This window comes from Furipterus horrens, unplaced genomic scaffold (assembly GCF_987537825.1).
Source record: "Furipterus horrens unplaced genomic scaffold, mFurHor1.1.pri manual_scaffold_6, whole genome shotgun sequence".
NCBI lineage: Eukaryota > Metazoa > Chordata > Mammalia > Chiroptera > Furipteridae > Furipterus > Furipterus horrens.
Genome location: NW_028327176.1, coordinates 26,930,082 through 26,950,117, shown reverse-complemented (window position 1 = coordinate 26,950,117; position 20,036 = coordinate 26,930,082). Strand labels below are relative to the sequence as shown.

At 45.1% G+C, this 20,036-nt stretch overlaps 1 non-coding gene across 1 annotated transcript; it reads right to left on the bottom strand.

Moving 5' to 3' along the window:
- Window positions 1–9,225: 9,225 nt before the first annotated feature.
- Window positions 9,226–9,318, bottom strand: TRNAI-UAU (transfer RNA isoleucine (anticodon UAU)). Its single transcript is given in 2 exon segments — window positions 9,226–9,261; window positions 9,281–9,318. It is a non-coding gene; the product is annotated as a tRNA-Ile (tRNA).
- Between the last annotated feature and the right edge of the window lie 10,718 nt (window positions 9,319–20,036).

The following is a 20,036-nucleotide window of genomic DNA, read 5'->3' as shown; positions in this document are numbered from 1 at the left end:
TTCGTTCCTTTTGCCTCTTTGAACCCCTTCCGTTAGGGTGACTGACTCACCTGGTTTGCCAGGGACTGAGGGATTTTCAGGGAGTGAGGGACCTTCAGTGCTAAAACTGGGATGTCCCATGTGGTCACCCAGTCCTTACCTCTTCTCTCAGTCCAGTTCTAGAACTTCACAGTCACCCAGCTATAGTCCAGGAAGCGGCATTGTAACATTCCCCAGGTGATTCCCTCAAACACCAAGTCACTGCCCCAGCATCCTGTTTCCTCATTGGCTTCTCATGGGAGCACTACTTTTCAACTAGCAGGAAGCCATCTCAGGCAAAGCACTCATGCAGTGAAGCGACCTGGGAAAGGCTCTGAGGAACTTTTTAAACACCAGGCTCCAGACATCAGTCTGAAAAGTAAACCAGCAGTGACAGGGCCATCTTCTCTACTCAGCTTTAGAGTTTGCACCCATGCGTGGCTCCTCTATTATTCTTCCATTCATTCATTGATTTGCTGGGCACCTATTGGCTTGGCACAGTTGGAATTTATATCCCAATGATGAGACATCAACAATTACCCCTTACATAAACACAATTATTTTAGATAGTAGTCGGCGGCGGCGGCGGCGGTGGCAGCCGTCCGTCTCGAGAGACGATGGTGTAGCTTCTTAAGAGTCTATCTGCACCGCCGAGAATGGTTGTGCAGTCCGACTCGGGAGTGACACGGTATCTGTCTCCTCCCGTGTTGAATCGACATCTTGCGATGACGCTGGAGTGTCCTCTCCAGTGGAGCTGAAGCTACAGAGCCTGGGCAGGGTGATATGGAGGGTCTGCTGTTGCCCATGCAGCAGACCCCCCCTCTCTTCGCAGCTGAAGGATCCAAGGGAAAGACGGAGTCAATACAGCTTGGCTTCAGGTGCGCCGCAGGAGTTGCCGGTGTTGACTACAACGTCAAACCGCCTTAGGGACTCCGGCTCCGGATTTTCTGTCGGGGTTTACTCCCTTAGCCTTTCCCCTGAAGAGGTATGCCGCAAGGCAGCGGAGGTTTTTTGGAATCAGAGTTTTCCTTCTCTGATGTGCCCTGACTGGAAGATCGAACCAGCGACACTTAGCTCGCAGGCCGACGCTCAATCCACTGAGCCAAACCAGCCAGGGTTTTTAGATAGTAGTAAACACTATTATACTATATTCAAAGGCCTCTCTGAGGAGGTATACTTGAACTCTGAAAGTTGAAGAGCCAGCTACCCTAAGATTTGGGCAAAGATGTTCCAGGAGAAGGAACGGCCATCACAACAGACCCGAGGCAGAAACAAGGAATAGAAAGACTAGTGTGGTGGGAGTGCAGCAAGCCAGGACCGAGTGACAGGAGCTAAGGTTGGAGAGGTAGCCAGGGGTCAGCTCAGACATGTGGGGCCTTCTGGACCACTTTAGGCCTTTGCATTTTATTCTGTAGACAGCAGAAAGCCATCGATGGTTTTAAGCAAGGAAATGACATAATCTGATTTGTGTTGTTAGAAGCTAATTTGGGATTCTGGGTGGAGAAGAAACTGGAGAAAGATGAGAAGTAGAAACGGAGGATCTATTAAGAGGCTACTGCAATAGTCCAAGCAGGGGATGACAGAAACTACAGGTAGCGAAAAGTGCAAGGATTCAGGATACATTCTGGAGGGAGACACGGGATTGCTGATGGGTTTGATATATTGGGAGCAAAAGGGCACAGTGAGGGCTGCCTCCTAAGCTTTTCACTTAGAATCCAGGTGAATGGATGAAAGGACCACTTTGTGGGATGGGATAGACTAGGGAAGAAGCAGGTTTGGGGAGGGGAAAAAAAATCAAGTGTTATGTTTGAATGAGTCATCCAAGTGGAGATGGCAAGTGTACTCATGCAGAGGGCTGGGCTTTGGTCGAAGGCACAGGGAAGTGTCTGTTACCTTTATCTCCAGGCCAGTTTAATACTTTGAAAGATTACAGTAATTTTTAGTTTAGCCAGAAATGGATGCTACCTCTTCCTTCTGAAAGGAATTCTTAGTAAGAAATGTGAAAAACTGGTCATCAGTGTAAAATGGATGTTTTGTACAAAAACATTTGCATCAGTCAAGACCCCTTTTGGTCACAAGTGACAGAAACCCAAGCCTAACTGGCTAATGCAGAAGGGCACTTTTTTGGTTCCCACGGTCAAACCACAAGAAGAGAATTGGTGAGGGCAAGCTTCAGAATCAGAGACCCAGGTGCTTTCAGACCTCCAATCTCTTGTCCCTGCTTCTCATTATGTGTAGCCTTCATTCTTCCAGGCCAAATAGCTCAACTAGAAAGATATGTGCTAGAAAGGTACCTAATGGGAGCTGCAGGAAGCTCTGGATTTATATTCGTTAGGTTTCTAAACAGAAAGAGAAAAGAACTCTTCCAAAATAGCTCAAGATAGAAAAAAAAAATCCCATGAAAGTACTCTGATTGGTTCATTCTGAGTCATATGCCCATCCCTGAACCAACTAGTGGGCTGTGTGGCCAGGGATGATGTCACCTGTCTGACCCAGGCTGGTCAGGTGCTCGCTGTGTTCAGAGGGGCACAGGATGTTACCCTAAGAAAGGGGAAATAGATGCCGGGAAAGTAATAACAAAATCTACAGCACAACATCACTTTTCTAAAAATAGGATCTTACAGCTAAGAGAACTTAGAAGCCTCACCAACCTTGCAACCAATGCAAGATTCTCTTCTATGATATTCCAGCTTCTGCTCCACCACTTTTAAAGCTGGGAAACACACTCCTTTGCAAGTCAACCCATCCCATTTCTCAACAGCACTAATCACATAAAAAATAAATTTGTTTCCTTGTCATCATCGCCCACGGGCTCTAGGTTCATCTTCTTTCCTCTTTGTCAACCCTAAATATATATACTCCTTTCACCAATATTTGAAAGCAGCTCACATATCCCTCTTTAGCCCACCCATCTCCAGGATCCATAGTCCCTAGAGTTTCAGCTGTGGTCACCACAGATGGCTTATTGTTACAGGAAGTGGGGGGGGCCTTCTAGTCTGCGAGATCGTTCAGGTCAGGGGTTGTAATACCAAGGACTTCGTGGGCAAACAGAAGGAGGAAAAGCTCCTCTCCCACCAGGGTTTCCCCCAGCATGGGGCTCCACTGAAACTAACCACCTAGGCTCCCAGCGGCGCGGCCAGCCAGCAGGAAGCATAAAACTCAAGAGAAGCCAGCTTTACAGTTTAAGTTAAAAGGAAGAAGAAAATAGATAAAGTAAAAGTAAATTTAGAAGAAAAAGTTAAAAAGAAGACAAGAGGAAATAAGTGAAAAGACTAAGGACATAGGGAAAGTTTAAAGAGAAAGACTATACTCGTTAACAAGAGTGTTTAAAGGAATGAAATGGTTAAGATGTAACAAAAATATTTTAAAGATAAAAGTAATTAGGAAATGTTCAATTAATAAAATAATCAGTTAAACAAAATAAAAAGATTTTAAGAAATAACTTTAAGCATTGTAAGTCTAACAGATAAAATGGAAGTAGTCTAAGCAGAGAGCAGCAGGACAGACTCCAAGGGCCAAAAGGAACAGTTGTTGGGGGTGGGGGGGATCTTGTGGGCTTTTTCTAAATCTGAGGCTCTCTTCAGGGCACCCCTGCAAGCTGAGATCCTTGGCCAACTAGTCATTTTGTCAGAGGCTCCAGTATGTGTTCCTTTCTTAGCTATTTGTCGTGCCATTCCTAGAATTGGAGGACATGTGTGCACATGGCACATCCATTGCTCTCATGATGTGGATTCCAGAGGTCTCACACTCCTAGATTATCACATCTTTAAAGATGATTTCACACATCTGGAAAATCATCTAGTTATTATATATTCTCTTATATATTATACATATTACATTATGTAGCATTATAGTTTGTATAATATGAATTATTATATGCATAGTTATATATAATTTATATATATATATCGTCAGCAGCCGTCCGTCTCGAGAGACGATGGTGTAGCTTCTTAAGAGTCTATCTGCACCGCCGAGAATGGCTGTGCAGTCCGACTCGGGAGTGACACGGTATCTGTCTCCTCCCGTGTTGAATCGACATCTTGCGATGACGCTGGAGTGTCCTCTCCAGTGGAGCTGAAGCTACAGAGCCTGGGCAGGGTGATATGGAGGGTCTGCTGTTGCCCATGCAGCAGACCCCCCCTCTCTTCGCAGCTGAAGGATCCAAGGGAAAGACGGAGTCAATACAGCTTGGCTTCAGGTGCGCCGCAGGAGTTGCCGGTGTTGACTACAACGTCAAACCGCCTTAGGGACTCCGGCTCCGGATTTTCTGTCGGGGTTTACTCCCTTAGCCTTTCCCCTGAAGAGGTATGCCGCAAGGCAGCGGAGGTTTTTTGGAATCAGAGTTTTCCTTCTCTGATGTGCCCTGACTGGAAGATCGAACCAGCGACACTTAGCTCGCAGGCCGCCGCTCAATCCACTGAACCAAACCAGCCAGGGTATATATATACACCCCTCAGATCAACAATCTCACATTTACAACCTGTCTTGGAGATATACAGGCAAAATACTCAAAATGATATGAACATATTTTTTCATTGCCTCACTACCGACAAAACCAGAAGACTGAAACAATCTAAATGTTCATCAGTAGAGGACTGGTTGAATAAACAGTGGTACATCTACATGAATAGAGTGCTATGCAGATGTGATAAGGAGGGTGGAAAAGAAAATATATGGATATCTAATAAGCACTCAAAAAGCTACTCAACATTATTAATGCAGTTCATTGTATGTCAAATATAACTAAAAAGAAGCTGCAAAATAAAAAAAACTAACCTGCCACCTTTGGGAGTTATTAGGACATTAACTCAATATTCTAAAGGATAGTAGAAAAAGGAAAAGAGTCAAGCAATATTTTTTCTATATGAATTATGCTTTAGGAAAACCAAATAGTCCATGGAAGAAAGGATGGGCTTTTTTAAAAAAAAAAGTCATAAATACAGAAGGAATAATAGAATCAGAAAACCACTATTGCATAATCCTGAATAAAATATCAAATCTGGACAAAGAGCACTGGTAGCTGCTAAAACTATTAGGTTAGAGGCTGATGAGGAATTTTGTAATGACGGATTTAGCTGACCACATCTGAAGTCACCAACAAAATTAACGTCACTAAATGAGGAACAACTAGAACCACCTAGAGCACATTTTTGCTAAATAAATAAATAAAATAAATCTGAATATTATCAAACATCTAGATCTAATTGTGCGGGGTGGGGTGGGGTGTTGAAGAGCTCATTAAAGAATGCCTTGAGGATACAATTAGCCAAATTCTGTGGAAAATTCTATAGGTCAACAAATAAATACCATCAAAGGGAGTAGTAAGAGGGGGAACTGATATAAAAGAGACTTAAAAGATAGACTGATCAAATGCAGTGTGTGGACCTTAGTTGGATCATGATTCAAACAAACCAACTACAAAAATAAGTGTCAAAGTGTGGAAATTTGAACACAGACTAGGTATTAGATGATGAGGAAGTGTTATTGTTGATCTTGCTAGGTGTAATAATGACACTGTGGTTATACTTTTTGAAAATGTGGTTACCTGGTGTGTACACGTACTGAAGTATTTACAAGTTAAATTAAACCATATCTGGGATTTCCTTTAAAACATCCCAGTGATTGCAGGGGCTAGGGAAGGAGAGAGATGAAACAATGTTTACAAGTCTTGAAAGTCCTGATAATGGATGGTTACATGGGGGTTAATGATATTATTTTCTCTACTGTTGGGTATGTTTGAAATTTTCCACAATAAAGAACAGGGGTTTTGTTCTGTTGAATTTTAAATGGACTCTGTTCATACAGATCACAGCCCTGAGGCCGTGTTCTGACCTACTGAGAGTTCAACAGTACTCCCTCCTTTTATCCATACTGAGGCCACATGCTCAATGTCTGTAGGGCAAAAATGAGAGAAGTGAGTCAGGGGTTAACAAAACAGAAAAGCAAGCCATGGGGAGAAGTTGGAGGGGCAAGGGGAAGGTGACTGGCACCCACCTCTGTGTTGGGGACTGACGGGGAGTGGTAGGATGGTGGCAATCAGAAGACCACACGCCCATCCAAAGGGACAGCCAATGCTGCCATATGGGAATAAGGGCCCCAGATAACCAAGTCTGATTGTTCATTAGAAAGTTAAAATCTGGGCATTTCATTAAAATCTCCCAGGCTGTAATCAAATAATTTTTTTTTTAATTCTAAACTCTTTGCAAGTCAGTGCTAGAAAGCCAAACAAAACCTGTCTAGAGGCTACATTTGTTCCACAGACTGCACTTTTGTGATCTCTGACACCAGACTGTGTCATGCATTATATAGTAATGCATTAATAATTGGTTGACATTCTTAGCCATTGGGTCACACGGCTGGGACAACTGAGATTGCACACATCTGAAATCCCCAGATCCTTTACATGCAAACAGCTGCCAGGCCGGCCATCCCCCACACTGAACTCTGAACTGAACATAGGCTTACAACTGTCTCTATCAAATTGCATCTTGTCATTTGTCAGAAACATTTGTCTGTGGGCTGGCTCTACTGTTCCTCCAGATTCTACTGAATTTGCTCTCCCTCTGGTTTCATATCGCACACCATTTTAATAAGCCTTTCTTCATCCAAGCCATCTACAAAGCTAATGTCAGCCTGGGGGTACATCAGGCTTCTCTCTTGATAGAGATCAGCTAGAACTTCAACCTACATTTGCAGTTCATCTACCCCATATTTACTCATCTTTCCCACTGAAGCTACCATACACTATATACACACCAGTCTTGTGATAATAATAATGCCACCTCCTTATATCTGTATAGTACTTTATGGTTTTTAAAACATTTTCCCATAATTTTGACTTGATCTTTATCACCCATCACAACTTTTAAAAATCCTATCACTAGAACATTAAGATGCTGGATTACAAATCTGCCAGTGGTCTGTTTGTTTGTCATCCACTAATAATTTCCTAGCTGGGGATTTCTAGATTAAATAGAGAAAGGGCAACTAATCTGGCTTCCTGACTTCCCACTTCACCAGAACAAAGAGTTCCCCAAACCACCACCTTTCCAGTAATAGGTATTAGGGACAGAAACAATATTTAAGAGGAAGAATGTTCTAACCATGAGAGCTGACAGAAAATGGAATGCATTGTCTTGCGAAGAAACTACATTTTGATGCCAGAAGTTTTCAAATAGGAGCTGGGACTTTGTAGAAGGGATTCCAACATGGATAGAAGTGAGGGCAGAATGATCTTCCATTCATTTATTTCTGCTCAGGTGGGGAACCTGCTCTGTGCTCAGCTTTCAAAAGTACCTGACCATTTCTGGCAATGAGTAACCACTGAAGGTCAGGAATGTACTCCTGGCAAATCTGATCGTTTCTATGCTTTGTACAGTTTAAAAATTAATTCCCTTTTTAAAAGCAGTTTTCAGCAATTTTTTTCTTTAAAATGCTGACCATTCCATACCATGGATTATTATTCAGCCATAAAAAGAAATAAAGTACTGATATAGGGTAGGGTATGGCTGAATCGTGAAAAAAATAGGCTAATTGAAAGAAGTCAGTTACAAAGGGCCACACATTACATGATTCCATTCATGTGAGAGTCCACAAAAGGGACACTTATAGAGACAGAAAGTAGATTAGTGGTTACTTGGGGTTGGGATGGGAGGTTTGAGGAGTGCTAAAGGATAGATATATGGCTTCTTACTGAGGTGATGACAATGTTCTAAAATTATGGTGATGTTGCACATATTTGTGAATATACTATACTAAAATCCATTGAATTGTACGCTTTAAATTGGTGAATTGTGTGGTATGTGAATTATATATCAACTAAGCTTTTGGGAAAAACATTAAACAAACTTTTTTCAAGGCCTGAGCTAGATTTTGAAAGGGGCCCTTTCACTACCTGCTGAGGATGAGCCTGTGAAAGGCCCTGGTTGGGTGAGGAATCTGCCCCCAGGTTAGGTGAGGTGGGCGGGCTTTCTCACACTTCAGTTGGCCTGAGGCTCCTGAATCTAAATCGGGGCTGGGGTAGTAGCCGAGGAGACAAACAAGAGGTCCACCCACCACCTACTTTCTCTGAGTTGTCTAGGTCTAGCTTCTCACCACTCCAGGTAATATTTCCATCCCAGGATTTAACTTCCATCACATCCATGAAAACAGCTGAAACCACTTTGGGGAAAGAGCATCCCGGAGGCCTTGCACCCCAACTAAACGCGTTCCCTGGCTCACCCACGCCTCCTGGGGATGTAGGGCACCCACCTGCAAAAAAAAAAAAAAAAAAAAGAAGGCTTGCCACTAGTGGGGGTGGGAGTGGGGGTGGGGGTGGGGGTGGGGGTGGGGGCGGGGGAGACAGGGGCAGATTTCCTGTCCCCGCCCCCAACCCTGGACTCTGAACCTAGGATTTGTGGACTGCCTGAAAGGGCTCCCGGAACTCGGAACTCGGATAGCACTAGGAAGTATCTGCTCTCTGGTTTACCAGCGAATTCCATCACTCCAGACTGACACCAGGGAGAAGGGGCACAGAATGGGGAGAAAGAGGCGCCCCACGCACACTTCCTACACTCTGTAAATTCGCCCAGATTGGAGCCGTAGGGAAGGGCCAGCGCGGTCTAGGGGTCTCTGCAGATCAGAGGGAGGGGTAATGACTAGTTATTACTATTTAGCAGGGATGGAATAGGCTGCTCCACTTGCGCCCCCGCGTGGGGCCTCCGGCCCTAACTCCCCGGAGTGGTCGCCTGCTCCGGCCCCACCACCCAGCGCGCACCGCGCCACGCCCGGCCCTGGACGAGGAGCAGCAAGCCAGGACCTGGACCTTGTCTGGTCACCGAGAGCTCAGGCACGCCCCATAGAGTGGGGCGCCTGGGATTTTCTAACTCAATGCCCGGAGAGAGTGCCCTATGACGTGTGCAGCGCCCCGGGACCTCCGAGCCGCATCCCCGGTACTGTAGCCAGGGGACTGGGTGCCATTAAAGGAAACGCCTAGGGGGAAAACTAGGGGGGAGCAGTGGGTAATCTGAGTTCGAGCAGCTGGGTGGTGCACAGGGGCAACACGTTGCTTGGAAAGCAAGAACGAATTGCGATCCGTGTCCTGCCTACAGCGGAGGGGCTACAGGCTCTGAGCAGTCAGAGACCGGAACTGAGACAGGGCTAAGGAGAGACTAACTTACTCCCGTGGAAGGGAGATAAAAAGGGGGCCTCTGGTATTCAAAACAGACGTGCTCCAGGTGAGGCTCGAACTCACAACCTCGGCATTGCTCTGCATGTACTGCTGTATAAGTACCGCGCGCTAACCGATTGCGCCACTGGAGCTCCGCTAGGCCGGCTTCGCGATGGCTCTATCAGGGCTCATCCGGGCTGGTGCCGGCGTCTACGGAGCATGCGCACCTGTGACTTAGGACTCCGCCGGAAGGAGCTGGGGCCGGAGCTGCCCAGTGCCATCCGGCCTGGCCATCTGCTGAAGAGTAAACGGTGGAATCCCGCAAAGGGTGTCCGGGGATGAAGGAATGGGTGGCTTGGGGCCGTGATGGGCGGGGCCGCTGAGGCCTAGAATAGAGCGCAGCCCCTCTCCTGGGGCACTGCGGGAGGAGGACCCCCAGCCCCCGCGGTCTGAAACCATCTCTGCTTCCCCCGTAGAGCTTCGCCAACCCGGAGCGGGCGCGCGCGGGTAGCAGGGCCTAGTCAGTCCCCTGGCCGAGCTGGAGGCGGGCGGGAGGGCCTTGTTGCGGCAATGACGCGGACCGAGGGGTGGGGCCGAGCGGGGTGGCCTCAGCTCCCGGCCGCAGTTGCGCGGGGCAGCTACCCTCGGCCCCCCGGCCCCCGTGTGACCAATGAGCGGGTGGACCGACCCTGGAAGTCGGCGGCAGGGGGCAAACCCTTGAATGTGCCAACCCCGCGCCTGCCAATGCGGCAGCAAAGGAGCGCCCAGGCCAAGGCGGGTCAAAGGGGTCAGCGACTGAACTTCGAAAGCCAGACGGGGCAGGAGTTTCTGAGCCTTGCACCCCGAAGGTTTTCTGTGGCCCCTTCTTCCCTTCTGAACGGGTTGCTAGGGGCACTCCGGGGCAGAAGCGTGTCCCGGAAATCGTTTCAAGTGACAGGCGTTCCAGGGGTCCGATGATAGCCTTGGCCTTCGAGAGGATGCAGGCTAAGCTGCGGGAGTTTCAGTGGGCCCCTCCCTTAAATTTTTTAAATATATTTTACTACTGCAAAATAAAGACAAATATAATCCAGGCTGGATTTCTTGTTACATTCATTATTACGTTTATTTGTTTTTTCCCTCAGGTTTCAAAAGGTTTTTAAATGTAAACATTTTGGAGGTGCTCTAGGTTCTGTTCCTGCTGCAAAATCGATAACCCCCACCCCACTGGGAACCTGCATCCCGCTGGGAGAGGAGCTGCAGCCACCTCCACAAAGCCCCCACCACCCCTTCATCCCCTGGGTCTGTTCTTCCATGGCTGGCTCACTGGATTGCCTCCTGGGCCTCTGTTGGCATGTTGACCACCCTGTGGTTACCTGTGCTTTCGGGCAGAGCCAGAAGACCAAACAGACACTATGGCAATAGATTGGGGAAACCGCCTATTGATAAAGAAGTGATGGGACAGAATAAAGATCTTGTTTGTCCTCACCTTGATGCTGGCTTGTCCACAGTAATAGGTTGTGTTAGGACAGCGATTTTCAATTTCATCTCATGGCACACATAAACTAATTACTAAAATTCTGTGGTACACCAAAAAATATACTTTTTTGCCAATCTGAAAAAAATAGGTATGATTTTGATTAATCTCACCAGAAGGCTATTGCGTTGACTGTTATCATTTTCTATTTGATAATCTAACGGAAAAGAAGTCAGTGCCCTTGATTAGTCAGGTATTAAATGTTTTTAAAATTCTTGCAGCATACCTGTTGAAAATACTTGTGTTAAGGTAACTAGTGCTGAGCAATAATACAATTGTAGGAAGCCTTGAAATTGAGCAGAAGAGATTAGAGTGATCAGCAGATGAAGAGACAGTGACAGGTTCTGTGTAAAGTAGAGGCCTCCTGAAGATGTTTTTTTAAGAAGTTCAATGCCATATGCAGACTGAGTTATCCAGAGAAAGAAGGTAGGTGAGGCTCTCCAGGTGGTTTTGTAAACTGTGAGAGACCCACATCCAGAGCAAGGGCTCAGGAAGGGGACCATCCACAACCTTGCAAGATCTATCAGGCACCAAGCAGGTGGTAGGATGCAGAGTTGTTTACAACATGTCAGGATTAGTGCTCTTTGGAGCATTTGTGGGCAAATCCAGGATAAATCAAAGGCAGCAGAGAGTGAGCCTTTGAAATAAGTTCCTCCCAAAAGTTGAAACAGGCTATAAAGGTAAATGCAGGGTTCCCCCCCTAAATGGAAAGGGGTTAATTTCCTGATGAAACAAGAAAGTAAGTTGTGGACCCATACACAGTGTCTTCTCAAATCCAGTGACATTTGCAAAGTCTGATCTTTCTCCTGAGTCCCTCAGGTAGAACCTACCTGGTGAACCGTGAGCAGCAAATTGGGCCCTGGTGATCCAGCTTTCCTTTTCCCTGCCTCCATGTATAGATCTACTCCCATATGAGTCCAACAGATATTGACTGATATCCAGTTGCATGGGCAGGGAAGGCAGCACCTCATAAAGCCTCTGAAAGCCAAAAATAGCTTAGTCCCCAAGGAAAATGGAGCTCTAAAGGGAGAAACTAGTGAGGCCAATGCTGAGCCTTGAGGTAAATGTTGTCAGAACCTCTCCTACCAGAGAGATTTTTCAGAAAGAAGCCTCTGGAGAGATTTAAATCACTTAACTTCATACAAACTGACTCTGAAGAGCAATGAATTAAGAGTCTGGGCTGTGGCCCTCCCTGGCTGTGTGACTGTAAGTAAGTCTCTTACCCTCTCTGGGCCTCAGTTTTTCCATCTATAAATTGCAGGATCTAGACCAGATAGCTTCTCTGTCTGTCTTGACTGCAGAACTCCTTTCACCATACTCTTGCCAACACCATGAGATTATTTAATCATTTAATAATTTGTGTGATGGTAATAAAGAAGGGATTTTTAAACTAAAACTTACTTTAGCTATATGTATAATTTTAAAACAATCTTGAGTAATACACATACAGTAATATAAAAAGACGAGTCTCAACCCTCTTCCATTTACCATGTAATGCAAAATGTTTAATTTACTTTAAATTAATTACATGAGGGAAAAACTCTGCAACCAGAGGTTTGTTAATAAATAACTTTGAAAAGGACATACAGCAGCCAAGATGGCGGCGTAGATGGACACGCTGCATCCCCTCTAAAACTAAGAAGGAATACAACTACCTCAAAACTTAAGACAACCAGAGGTTCCAGAAAACCGAGCTGCATGGAAGTCCAACAAAGATATAAAGAAGAAATACTCAACCAGGTAGGAGGGATATAGCCAGGGCAGAGAGGATGTGGTGTGGCAACAGCAGCTGTGACTGACCTGTGGAAAGCATAGTCATACATTTAAAAAAGTAGAGAGGAACACCTGGGGAGCACTCCCAACACCAGACCAGACTGCGCAGCTCACAGTTCCAGCACCAGGGAAAATAAAGTCTCATTGCTTCTATGAAAAACAGTAGGGGGACACACAGGAGACTTCCGGCCAAGATAGAGACCTAGACTGACACACTCCATCTCCCTCCACAACTAAAAAGGAATACAACTAGAAATAACCAGAAGTTCCGGAAAATAAATGGAAATCCAACGTATGAAGTTATAAAGAAGTGGTGCTTGTCCAGACGGGTAAGAAGGGCGAAGCCAGGGCGGAGAGGTCAAGCTGTGCTGGCAGCAGCAGCAGCGGCAGGATGGCAGTAAGCACAGACACCCATATTTTAGGGTAGGTGAGAAGTGCCTGGGGAGCACCCCCTGACTGCAGACCAGACCCATCAGCTTGCAATTCTAATGCCAGGGAAGGCAGACCCCCCACTGCCTCAGACTGTGAGGCCTGGAGGGTGTGAGGATGGAGGAGGCGGCTCCCGGTCTCTCATCAGAGAGTGAACAGCAGGAATCCATCTTGGACCCTTGCCCCCACAGAAAATGCCATAGCATGGTGAGAAGGGTTGCTCGGTTGTGAAGAGTGCATGGGGCTCTGCCCCCTATAGCGTAGGCAGTGTGACAGCCCCGTCCAGGAAGCAAAGGTAAACACAAAACTGTCAGGATGGCACAGATCATGATAGAGATCCCAGTGACGCAGCTGACCAGACAGCAAATATCTACTTTACTGAAGCAGCAGATAGGAAATCTTTGTGAGGCACAGTTTAGAGTTTTAGTTATAAGAATGCTTACAGACCTAACAGCAGATCTTAAACAAGACGGGGAAGAAATGAAGGCTAGTCCCGCTGAAATGAACAAAAACACATCCGAAACTAATGGTGAGGGAAAGAAAACCAGGAATCAATAAATCAGGACATAGGGAAGGAACAGTCAACCAGTGCAGAAAGAGGAAACGAAAAGTGAGGAAAATGAGGAGAGGCTCAGAAACCTATGGCACAGCTATAAGCAGGCCAACATCCAAATCATAGGGTTTCCAGAAGGTGAAGAAGAACTGGAAATTGAAAAATTATGTGAAAAAATAATGAAGCAGAACTTCCCTAACTTGGGGAAGGAAATAGACTTACAGGTCCAGGAAGCACAGAGAGTTCCAAAAAAACTTGACCCAGGGAGAAACACATGAAGACACATTATAATCAAAATGTCAAATATTAAGGGTAAAGAGAGAATCTTAAAAGCAGCAAGAGAGAAGAGAATTACATACAAAGGGGTCTCAATAAGACTATCAGCTGATTTCTGCAAAGAAACTCTGTAGGCAAGAAGGGACTGGCAAGAAATATTCAAAGTAATGAAAAGCAAAAGCCTACAACCACGATTACTCTATCTAGTGAAGCTATCATTCAGAATAGAAGGGCAGAGAAAGTGCTTCCAGGACAATGTAAAACTGAAGGAGTTCATCAGATCCAAACCACTGTTATATGAAATGTTAAAGGGACTTCTTTAGGAGAAGGAGGATCAAAACTATGAACATTAAAATGAAAACGGTATCACAACAACCAACAACAAGCTAGGGAATCAAAACAAAGGCAAACTAAGTAGGCAACAAGAGTGGGAAAAGAATTATAGGTATGGGGAACATTTTGGGGGAGGTCAGCAGGGAGGGGGAAGAGGGAAAGGGAGGGAGATGGTACAGGAATTAAGCATAGTAGGAGGGAATGGAGTAGACAGGAAGATGTTGAGAAGAACTATATGCACAACCAATGGGCATGGACTAAGGGGGGAGGACAACTGGAGGAAGGGGGGTCACTGGGTTGAGGGAAACAAAGGGAAAAGAAATTGGGAAAACTGAAACAGCATAATCAATAAAGCATATTAAAAAAATAAAAACAGTAGGGGTTGGGTGGAGGAAGAAACTGCTGGTCTCAGCAGAGTCCACTTGTTAAGAGGGCCCCTATGGTCCTAGAATGTCCACAGACCCACCCACTCTGGGAACCACAGCCAAAGGGAACAGCTACAGGGGCGCTAGTCCCATACAGGAAGTGGGAGAAGTGCCTGGAAAAGGGGTGAGAAGTCCCATTGTTCTGTCTCAGATCACTCCCATACATATGGCACCACAACGTGGTGAAAACGGTTGCCCCTCACTGACTCCTAAGGCTCCACCCCTTACAATGTAACAGGTGCAATGGCTCTACCTAAGACACAGGCAAACACAGGAGCCTGTCAAATTGAGGAGACAGAGAAGTATGGCCCAAAAGAGGGAGCAGGTCAAGGTTCCAGTGAGAGAACTAAGTGATGAGGATATTGCCAACCTAACAGATGAGGAGATAGACAACCTAACAGATGCAGAGTTCAAGACACTGGTGATAAAGATGCTTACAGACTTGACAGATATGCTTGAATATGGCAAACGCAGAAGGGAAGAAGTGAAGGCTATGCTAAATGAAACAAAGGAAAATCCACACAAAACCAATGGTGAAGGGAAGAAAACCAGGGTTCAAATCAATGAGTTGGAGCATAAGGAAGAAATAAACAGTCAACCAATACAGAAAAAGCAAAGAAGAATTGAAAAAAGTGAGGAGAGGCTTAGGAACTTCTGGGACAACTTAGATCATGCCAATACCCGAATCATAGGGGTGCCAGAAGGAGAAGAGGAAGAACAAGAAATTGAACTTATTTGAAAAAATGATGAAGGAAAACTTCCCTACTTTGTCGAAGGAAATAGACATACAATTCCAGGAAGCACAGAGAGTCCCAAACAAGCTAGACCCAAATAGGACCATACCAAGACACATCATAATTAAAATGCCAGAAGTTAAAGATAAAGAGAGAATCTTAAAAGCAGCAAGAAAAGAAGAGTTACTTACAAAAGGGTTCCTATACGATTATCAGCTGATTTCCCAAAAGAAACTTTAAACACTTTTGCCAGCCCGTTCTTGCCTGCAAAATTTGTTTCTTTTTTAGATTCAGTTGTTGATAGTTGTGAATTTGTTGCCATTTTAATGTTTATAGTTTTGATCTTCTTCTTTTTCTTAAATAAGTCCCTTTAACATTTCTATAATAATGGCTTGGTGATGATGAACTCTTTTAGCTTACTATATCTGGGAAGCACTTTATCTGCCCTTCCATTCTAAATGATAGATTTGCTGGATAAAGTAATCTAGGTTGTAGGTCTTTGCTTTTCATCACTTTGTGTACTTTTTTCCAGTCCCTTATTGCCTACAAAGTGCTTCCCAGAAAAGGTAAAGCTAAAGGAGTTCGTCATCACCAAGCCATTTTTATAAAAATGTTAAAGGGACTTATTTAAGGAAAAAGAAGATCAAAGCTATAAACATTAAAATGGCAACAAATTCACTACTATCAACAACTGAATCTAAAAAAACAAACAAACTCAGCAACAACCAGAACAGGAACAGAATCATAGATATGGAGATCATTTGGGAGTTGTTATCTGGGAGGGGGAAAGGAAAGAATGGGGAAAAGGTGCTGGGGTTATGAAGCATAATTGGGATTTCCAGCCAAGATGGAGGTGTAGAGAGACATGTTGCATCTCCCTCCACAACTAAGAAGGAATACAACTACCTCAAAACTAGAAACAACCAGACGTTCCAGAAAATCAAACAGCATGGAAGTCCAGCAAACAAAGATATAAAGAAGAAATACTCATCCAGACAGGTAGGAGGGGCGGCGCCAGGGCAGAGAGCTAGCGGTGTGGTGGTGGCAGCAGCGGCAGCAGTGGCAGGCCGGCAGAAAGGGCAGTCACATGTTTAAAAAGTCGGGAGGGACACCTGGGGAGCATTCCCAGCTCCTCACCAGACCTCGAAGGTCACAGACCCAGCACAGTCAGACCAGTGGGGGTTGGGATGGAAGCAGAAACTGCCAGTCTCTCAGCAGTGTCTGCTTGTTTAAAGGGCCCCCACGAACCTAGAACGTCTGCAGACTCACCCACTCTGGGAACGATGGCCAGGGCAACAGCTAGAGAGGCGCCAGTCCCATAGAGAAGTGGGAGAAGTGCCTGGAAAAGGGGCTAGTGCTGGGCAGACGACATTGTTCCCTCTCAGACCCCTCCTCCACATACAGTGTCACAACGTGGTGAAATGGGTCGCCCTGTACTGATGAATTTCTAAGGCTCCACCCCTTACAACATAACAGGAGTGACAGCTCTACCTGGGACGCTGAGGCAAACAAACACAGGAACCTGTCAGGATGATGAGACAGAGAAGTATGGCCCTAAAGTGGAAATGGATGAAGGTTCCAGTGGCAGAACTGAGAGGCAAGGAGATAGCCAACCTAACAGATGAGGAGATAGACAACCTAACAGATGCAGAATTCAAAACACTGGTGGTAAAGATGCTCACAGGCTTGACAGATATGCTTGAATACGACAAATGCATAAGAGAAGAAGTGAAGGCTATGCTAAGTGATACAAAGAAAAATCCACACAAAACCAATGGTGAAGGGAAGGAAACCAGGGTTCAAATCAATGATTTGGAACATAAGGAAGAAATAAACAGTCAACCAGTGCAGAATGAGTAAGCAAGAATTGAAAAAATGAGGAAAACTTCCCAAATTTTGAGAAGGAGATGGACATACATATCCAGGAAGCACAGAGGGTCCCGGGTGAGATGGACCCAGAGGGAACCACACTAGGATGCACCATGATTGAGATGCCAAAGGTGAAAGATAAAGAGAGAGTCCTGGGGGTAGCAAGAGAGAGATGGAGAGTTGCCTATAGGTGGGTACCTATAGGTCTATCAGCTGATTTCTCAGAGGACACTTTGCAGGCAGGAAGGGGACTGGCAAGCAGTATTCAATGTGATGAAAAACAACCTGCAACCAGGATTACTCTATCAGCAAAGCTATCATTTGGAATGGAAGGGCAGATGAAGTGCTTCCCAAACAAGGTAAAGCTAAAGGAGTTCATCATCACCAAGCCATTATTATATGAAGTGTCAAAGGGTCTTACTTAAGAAAAAGAAGATCAAAAGTATGAATGCTAAAATGACAACAAACTCACAACTATCAACTACTGAATCTAAAAAATAAAAACAAAATCCAACTAAGCAAACCAGAATAGGAACAGAATTATAGGTATGGGGATCATTTGGAGGGTTATCAGCTGGGAGGTGGGGGGAGAAATGGGGATATGGTGCAGGGACTAAGAAGCATAATCGTTTGGTACAAAATAGACAGGGGGAAGTTAAGAATAATATAGGAAAGGGTGAAGCCAAAGAACTTATATGCACAACCCATGGACATGAACTAAGCGGGGTGGGATTGCTGGAGGGAAGGAGGGTATGGGCAGAGGGGAGCAAAGGGGAAAAATATTGGAACTGTAACAACATAATCAATAAAATATACTTTTTTAAAAAAGAAGCATTATTGGTAGGTACAAAATAGACAGCGGGTGTTAAGAACAGTAGGAAATGGAGAAGCCAAAGAACTTATGTGCAGGACCTGTGGTCATGAACTAAAGGGTGTGTGTGTGTGTGTGTGTGAGGAGGAGTGGTTACTGGAGGGAATGGTGATACCAAGCAGAGGGGGCAAGGGGGAAAAATAGGGACAACTGTAATAGCACAATCAATAAAAAATATTTTTAAAAAAGATTGGTAACGTCAGCTTCTTAAGAGTGTGCAGAAAAGGACACTGTTCAGTTTTGTTTTGTTTGTTTTGTTTTGTTTTAAAGACAGTTTGGTAGAATCCACCAAATGCATATATCCTTTGATCTAGCAGTTCCACTTCTAGAAATTTCTCCTGTACAGTCACTCATACATGTGAACAAATATGCCGTATTTCATCAAACCCAAGATGCCCTAAACTGTTTCAGGTACCATTACGGAAAAGAAAGCTGCCATTTTAATTACAATGCTGTGCTTTCATATCGCTTAGGCTTTTTATTTTATGCCTATTAAAAGACTCAATTGTATATATTTGTAATATCATATATTACTCTTGAGAACTACTGTTTTCTGTTCAGCTTTTGAGGCCCTTCGTTTCTTCCACCTACAAACCAGCCGACGCTCCCAGGAGGAAGGCAGCTCGGGGTGTCATGCTCACCTTGTGGCCCTTCTCTCCTCCTGGAAACCTTGGCCCCTCAAGCCCTGGGCAGCCTTAGTAGCTCTTTGTTGCCATCAAGCAGGGGGGTGTGTGTGTGTGTGTGTACACGCATGCGCACGTTTATTGTATTTCTAGCTACTATCAGTGAGAGTAGTTTGATCAACACTGTTATGTCGAGAGCTAGTGTGACCACATAATTTATCCTCCAAACAGGGTCCTTTCTGAGAGTGAAAAGGGACACTCTTATTACACTGGATCACCAAGCATGCCTGTGACTGTCTCAGACAACCAGGAACACGTAACCACCCTAATCACAACTCCCTTTGTACTGCTCTAAGTACATAAAACAATAATAGGAAAGATTCCCTGTTAATTTTATTTTTTAGTTATGAGAACATATAACTGTGTGCCAGTTATCCATTTAGTGCTTCTCTGCTCCGAATACACCCTCCCTGCCCTGCCCTGTGATCCTGTCAGCTAGTGCTACGGTTAGGCCGTGTCCGTGGAAGGTGCTAGAGGAACACTAAGGGCTTCTTGCCCTAGTTCCAGAGCTTTCTGCTGGTTCCTACAGCACAGCTGCCAGTGGGCGGCTTCCCAGTGAGATTTTGCCATCACCCAGCACACAGTTCCCTGCTTGCCAGCCCCAGCCTGCAGCACCACAGCAAACTCCTCTGCTACCCTGTGGGCCACCACCATGCTCTCACTGGTGAGTCCTGGCTGGGAGGGTGGGCCATTTTCAAGTTTATTCTTCCTGTGGGTTTTCTATGTCATCTCTGGAGGTAGTGGCTGCTCCCTGCATATGTTATTCTGTATTCTTTAAATTTCTACTTACCCCTTTTAGTAGTTAACTCTCATTTATTAATTAACAATTCTTTATATGGCATGCTCCCTGTTCAAATTCTGCATCCTGACTGGATCCCAGCTAATACCGAATACATTAATTATTTCTTTCACTTCTCATTTGAGAACAAAATCTGTCAAAGAAAATGGGAAACATAGTGGTAGGTAGGCAAAAATAACGCATTATACACTGTTTACCATGTGCCGGGCACTGTTCTAAGAAATTTACATCTTTTTAACTAATGTAGTCCTCATGTCAACTCTAAGAAGTAAGTAGCATCGCTATTCCTTTTTACAGATGAGCAAACAGAAGCACAGTGAGGTGATCTAAGTGGTAGAGCTGAGATTCAAATACAGATTGTGTGGCTTAAGGGTCCATGTCCTCAACACTATACAGAATAGTGCTCAGTCTGCCACTGAAGATGGAGCCCCTTGACAGTGCCTGGCATTTAAAACTATGCCTCTTAGGGGATACCCTCAAGAGAGGCACTAATCAGGGCTCACAGAGACCCTGAGTTATGGCCGCCAAAGGATCGTAATTTGAAATATGGGAATGATAAAATAGAACTAGGACCAGAAGAGAGATGACAACTGGGTCCCAGCTAAGCTGGGA